The 6534-nt window shown below is 51.8% G+C and overlaps 1 long non-coding RNA gene across 1 annotated transcript in view; it reads right to left on the reverse strand.

Annotated features, from left to right (window-relative positions):
- Positions 1 to 4663: 4663 nt before the first annotated feature.
- LOC140622954 (uncharacterized) overlaps positions 4664 to 6534 on the reverse strand; it is a 51607-nt gene continuing 49736 nt past the window's right edge. The window contains exon 3 of the long non-coding RNA XR_012022617.1: positions 4664 to 5218. This is a non-coding gene — a long non-coding RNA (uncharacterized lncRNA). The remainder of the gene's footprint in view (positions 5219 to 6534) is intronic.

Genomic DNA, 6534 nt, shown 5'->3' on the forward strand with positions numbered 1-6534 from the left:
CCTGGGGTCTCCCTTGTTTGGGGCGGGGGAGTGGGGGGCTCCTGTGGTGAGGGCAAAGGTGACTCACTGTGTTCTCCCAGGACCCACCCCTCCCCCCACTCCCAGAGCTGCCCACAACCAGAAGCCGAGTGAGTGACCTAAGAGGTGAGGGCCCAGACGGCACCTCGGAGGCACTTGCCGACACCAGGCTGCATTAGCCTGAGGCCAGGGCAGCACAGGGCTCAGGCCCACCATAGAGTTTTCCAGCTGAGCTTCAAGGGGATAAGCAATACTCAGCAAGGGGATGGTCGTGAGAGGGCATTCTGTAGATGCATCCCTGGAAGAGCCAGTGGCACGAGCAATGGGGTGTGTTCAGATCCTGGAGGGAGGGGTCTGGGCCAGACAGAGCAGTGGGGGTCCAGGGAAGAGTGAGCAGGGCAGGGGGCCCGGGAGCATTAGCATGGGGTCAGGTGCAGTGGAGATGGGGTGGCGGGCTGGGGGCCCAGACAGCATCAGAGACTCAGGCCTACGGGTCTTCATGAATGTGGGGAGCAGGCCAGGTTTGCCCACATGCACCCAGGGGGCTCTCTCCTCTGGGCAGGCAGGGAGGCTGGAATGCTGGCACAGGACGGGCAGGCTCTGTCCCCTACTTGACACTCATCTCAGGGGCCTCCCGAGGAGGGAAGGTGTGCATGGGCTCATACCCTCTAGGCACAGGGAAAAAGTCTGTCATGGTTTTGAGGGGTAGAAAGAAGGATGGAGGGATCCCTGGGTGGCTCAGCGATTGAGTGCCTGCCTTCGGCTCAGGGCATGATCCCGGGGTCCTGGGATGGAGTCCCACATTGGGCTCCCTGAATGGAGCCTGCTTCTCCCTCTGCCTGTGTCTCTGCCTCTCTCTGTGTCTGTCATGAATAAAAAAATAAAATCTTTAAACAAAAAAAGAAAAAGGAAAGGAGGAAGGAAGGAAGGAAGGAAGGAAGGAAGGAAGGAAGGAAGGAAGGAAGGAAGGAAGGAAGGAAGGAAGGAAGGAAGCCTAACAGGAGGCAGAGGGATTGATGAGAGCTGGCCTATCCCACCGAGAAGAGGGAAGGGCCTTTGGCACAGCCAGGGGTGGCATGCCCCTTCTCCAGCCTGGCAGCTTCAAGACAGGAAAGAATAACCTGGGTGGAAGAGAACATGTTGAAATGCCTGGGATACTATGGTCCCAGCAGGGAAAAGGAAACAGCTCTGGGTGGAGGGAAAAGCAGGGTGACCAACTGTCCTGGCTTGCCTGGCCTGGTCTCGTTTTAGCACCCAAAGTCCTGAGTCCAGAACACCCCTCCATCCCAGGCAAACTTGAATATTTGCTCATCTTAGAGGAAGAAGTATTGCAAGAAGCTGGAGCAGAGAGGTAATTTCTCAAGAGCCCCTCAGTAAAATACTCAGTGATGCCAGAAGCCAAAAATGGTGATGTGTCCGGCGGGAAGGTCCAAGTGTGAGCAAGGGCAGGAATGGTGCGGCCATGGAGTCCACAGGTCATCGGTGCTGATACTAACAATAATAAGAACACTGTGTTTGGGCACGCGGTTGGCTCAGTTGGTTAAGCATCAAACTTTTAATTTTAGCTCAGGTCATGACCAAGCCCTGTGTTGGGCTCTGCACTGGGTGTGGAGCCTGCTTAGGATTCTCTCTTTCCCCCTCTCTCTGCACCCCCTCCAAGCACAATCACACATGTAGGGGAAGGGGCATGTGCTTGCTCGTGTTCTCTCTTAAAAAAAAAAAAAAAGACACATGAACTTATATACAACCCTGGCAAAGGCCTCACACCTGTGATATCATTTGATCTCGTCAACTTTGAAATCTGTGAAATAACTAGAGCAGGTGTTGTTAGCTTCTTTTTGGAGATCAGGGTCAGTGACCAGCCCCAGAGTCTCTGTGGTGGGGTGGGGGTGGGGGTCTCCTCCCCACTGCACCTGCACTGCATCACTGAGGCTGATGCCCAGCCCTGCACACTCTCTCTGGTGCATGCCCAGCACCAGCCACCTTTGCCCTGTTGCCCTGAGAAACCTGTCCACACAAACGGTGTAAAGATGCCTGGCTCTCCTGCTTCCCTCTCTACCCACAGGGAAGCCCAGGAGCAGGGCACCTTGCTGGCTCTGCTGCCAGGGATTCTGGGTCACAGCAAGTGACATCCTGCCTTCTCGGCCTTCACTGACAGCACCCTCCCTGAGACCCTCCACCCACAACCTACTGCTAAGGGAGATTCCCTTCCTCCATTCTCCTCCCTGAGCCCAGCTGCTACCCCCAGAAATGTCTCCTCTTGCTCCTCAGAGTCCTTTCTTCTCCACTTGTAACTTTCTGGCAGGGAAGATCACCTCTCTCAGCCAGACAGTAAGGCCAAGCACTCGGTGAACATTCACCCTCTCTAAGGGATCATACCCAAGGGAAGAGGGGACACACTCATGGTTGAGGCTCTGCTCACCCACATATTAGGGTTGGGCAGGAGAGAATCCATGCACATTATACTCTGCTATAAATTCACCCTGCCGTGGCCACCACCGCTATGGGCCTCCCCACCTGCTACAGGCCTCCTGCACCCCCTGCTCTGGCCACTCTGACAATCCTAGGTTCTCTGTCCATCCCATCAAGACAGGTCCACCACCTTCTTCTGCCCACAGCCTCCCACAGCCTGCCTTTAGGACTTGGATCTGATCTCAGACCCTGACTCCGGAGATGTTGAGAACAGAATCTGGAGCCCAGGGCTCTGGGCCCCCTCTGCACTCCTCAGCCCTTGCAACCCCATGGCGGGGGGGGGGGGGGTCCCTGAGGATACAGGCCTTCTCCTTTCACCTTCCTGCCAAAGGCTGGGGGGGTGGGGGTCATACCATCAGGGTCCCCGAATGGGAAAAGGTGGATTCCCAGAAGAATAGGGCTTACAGGGCTATGGAGGCGGGAGCATGGGTGGATGCAGGCAGTGCCATTCCCTCATGGGCTGGAGGGTGGGACACTGCAGGCACTACAACTCTGTCAACTTCCTGGGACTCCCTGCCCTCTGTGCCCTGGCGCCCTGAAGGCGCACAATTGTGCGCGTGATAGATTAATAACCCCCCACCTTCTCAAAGCCCTTTGCCCATGATGCTACCAGAGCAGGCTGGAATTTCTCTGAAGAGCATTCCAGAAAAGCAGGGAGAAGAGGCCCAGGCTTTGGATCAGGCGGTCCTGAATGGGCCTAACTATACATTGCCTGGGTGACTTCAGGCAAGTTTCTTAATTTCTCTGAGTCCTGGCTTTTTTTTTAATCTCATAAAAGAGGGGGAAATAAGAACACCTTTCTCCAGGAGCTGATATGAGATCATTGATAGTGTAAAGGCACCTGACACAGAAATATTTTCCTTTCTTGTCCACGATAGAAATAAAGGAGAATCACTTTTTCCTTCTCTCCATTTTCCAAATCAGTTTCTTTTTTTTATTTTTAAGATTTCTTTATGTGAGAAAGAAGCTCCTGAGCAAGTGAGGGAGGGCTGGGGGGGAGGGGCAGAGGCAGAGGGAGAAAATCTCAGATTCCCCAATGAGTACAGAGCCCACCAACATGGGGGCTTGACCTCATGACCCTGAGATCACCCTGAGATTGTGAACAGAGTTGAAATCAAGAGTAACCCATTGAGCCACCCAGGCACGCCTCAAATCATTTTCTTTCTTTTTTTTTTTTTTTAAATAAGATTTTATTTACTTACTTGACAAAAAGAGCGTGTACACAGGGCAGGGAGTGCAGAGGGAGAGGGAGAAGCAGGCTCCCCACTGAGCAGGGAGCCTGATGTGGGGCTGGATCCCAGGACCCCAGAATCATGACCCGAGCTGAAGGCACTTAACCAATTTAACACTTAACCAACTAAACCACCCAGGCGCCCCTCAAATCATTTTCTGGTCTGGTTATGTTACTTCTGTTTTTACAGCTCTTAACAGAGACCAAATTGACATATCATAAACTGCACAAATAGTGCAATTTATTACATGCCATGTGTATACTCCATGAAACCATCACCACAATCAAGATAACGAATATACTCATCAAAACCCAGAGTGTCCTCGTGTCTCTTCTAATGGCTTCTTCTAGCTCCTCCCAATTCCTACCACATTATCCCCATGCAACCACTGATCTGATGTTGTTAGTTCACATTAACTAGAATTTTACATTTTAGAACTTTCTAGACATAATTATACACGGTATATTCCTTTTTTTAGAAGACTTTATTTATTTATTCATAGAGACAGAGAGAGAGAGAGGCAGAGACACAGGCAGAGGGAAAAAGCAGGCTCCATGCACCGGGAGCCCGACGTGGGACTCGATCCCGGGTCTCCAGGATCGCGCCCTGGGCCAAAGGCAGGCGCCAAACCGCTGCGCCACCCAGGGATCCCCTTTTCTTTCTTTTTAAATCGGACATGTTACTTTTTAAAAATGAATGTAATGCAGTTCAGGTGCAGCCAGCCCAGCCAGGCTCTTTATCGGGAGGCCTGGCGACAGCAGGCTTCAGTTTTGCCAGCACTGGGAGCCCAACGGTTGCCTGCGAGGCTTGGGACCCTCCTTGGTTTTATGGCACCTCCTTCCTAGCCGGTTGGGGTAAAGGGTTGTTCCCCCTTCCCCCAAACCTGCTCCCTGCCCCTCACCCCCACACATCCTGCTTCCAGCTGCATTTTGCCCAGATAAAGGTTAGCCCATCCCCCCTGTTCCTCCACACCCTCTGCCCATGCCCCTCCCGGTGTACCCATCTCGCCCCTCCCCACCCTATACAAATACACCTGAGGGCAGACAGAGACTCCAACTTCTTCGGCTCCTTGCTCTGTGCTCTCAGGTAAGGCTCTGCTGCCAGGCCCGGGGACAGGGGCTCTCTGCAGGTGTGTTGTAGGTGTGTGTGGTTGTGCTTTCTCTATGTGTGCATGTGTACTGAATTCGAATCTATGCCTCTGTTTCTGCTTGTGTGGGTGTCATCCACCTGTGTGTGTTGCTTGAGCCTCTCATGAGCACGGTGTGGGTCTAAGTGCCATGTGCCCGTGGATCTGCACACGCACCTGCCCGCCTGCCCTGCCACCACTGCAGGCCATGCCCCGGTGCCTCTGCCAGGCCAGGCAGAGGGGCTCCCTGAGGGCCAAAGGGATCCAGGTGCGCAGGATCCTCTTCAGAGGGACCTTCACGCCAGCTCCTGCCCTTCAAGCGCCTTGGCCCGAATTGGGGAGAGAAAGTCCAAGGCTCGTCTTGTTTTTCCTAATTGAGATTTAATTGACAGAACATAATATTAGTTTCAGGTGTCCAGCAGTTTATACCTTTTGACCCCCCTGCACCCATTTTGCACCTCCACCCACCATCACCCTCTCCAGCCACCTGCCACTGGTCAGTTTTCTGTGTGTATGAGCTTGGGGACTTTTGAGGGGTTTTTGTTTGTTTTAGGGTTGTTTGTTTTTGTTTTTTGTTTTTTTTTTAGATTCCACTTATAAGTGAGATCATATGGTATTTGTCTTTCTCTGATTTTCTTTGAATAAATACCCAGAAGTGGAACTGCTGGATCATGTGGTAGTTCTATTTTTAATTTTTGGAGGAACCTCCCTACTGTTTGCCGTAGTGGCTGCACCAGTTCACATTTCTACCAATAGTACATGATGGTTTCCTTCTCTCCACATCCTCACCAACACTGGTTATTTCTTTTTGAGAACAGCCATTCTGACAGGTGTTAAGTGACAACCTCATCATGATTTTGATTTGCATTTCCCTGATAATGAGGGTTGTTGAGCATCTTTTCATGTACCTGTTGGCTATCTGTATGCCTTTCTTGAAAAAATGTCTACTCAGATCTGCTCATTTTTTAACTGGCTTGGATTTTTCCTCCTTCTTCCAACTTAACCAGGCTTAAGCTTTTCTTTATCACCCCCTTCCCTAACCCCAGCCTCAAGGATCTCTTCCAGACTCATTGCTCACTAGGGGAAAGATCAGGGGCCAGGAAGGACCATTGGCATAGCTCAGAGGCTGACCTCAGCTGAACATTTGTGGTACAAATAGAAGCCAACAAAAATGGGTGACTCAAGAGGTGCAAGGGGTTGAGTCTGTTGTATTAGGGATGTGTGTGTGTATGATCATTTGTGCTTGCACATTCAACAACCATGTGAGTGCCAGGGAGCCCTGATGTCAGGCATTTAGTCCTTTTGTCATATACTATAGTCTGACTTAGGAGTCAGAAAAAAAACGAATGTATTATATGTGCACAGGGTCCATTCTGGGTTGTTCATTGTGACCTATGTGCCAGCCCCAAGCAAGACAAAGCCAGCCTTGGCACCAAGGCACATCAGCAGCTCCATCCAATGAGAGTACACTTGTTGGAGAATGGCAAACTGGCTCAGGCCCCAAGCCTCCCACCAAGTTCCAACTCTAGTGGGAGGAGGTAGGAACAGGCAGCTAGGGCCCTGGAAGGCTTTCAGTTCACTTGTGCTGAATCCCCCAGAGGCCCTTACAACCCCAACCTGCTCTTCTCTGTTCTGGGTACACTGTTCTCTCCAAGGCTCCCTTCCCTCCTTTATCCCAGGTGTCTA

The sequence above is a fragment of the Canis lupus genome, chromosome 32, assembly GCF_048164855.1.
Source record: "Canis lupus baileyi chromosome 32, mCanLup2.hap1, whole genome shotgun sequence".
Taxonomy (NCBI): Eukaryota; Metazoa; Chordata; class Mammalia; order Carnivora; family Canidae; genus Canis; species Canis lupus.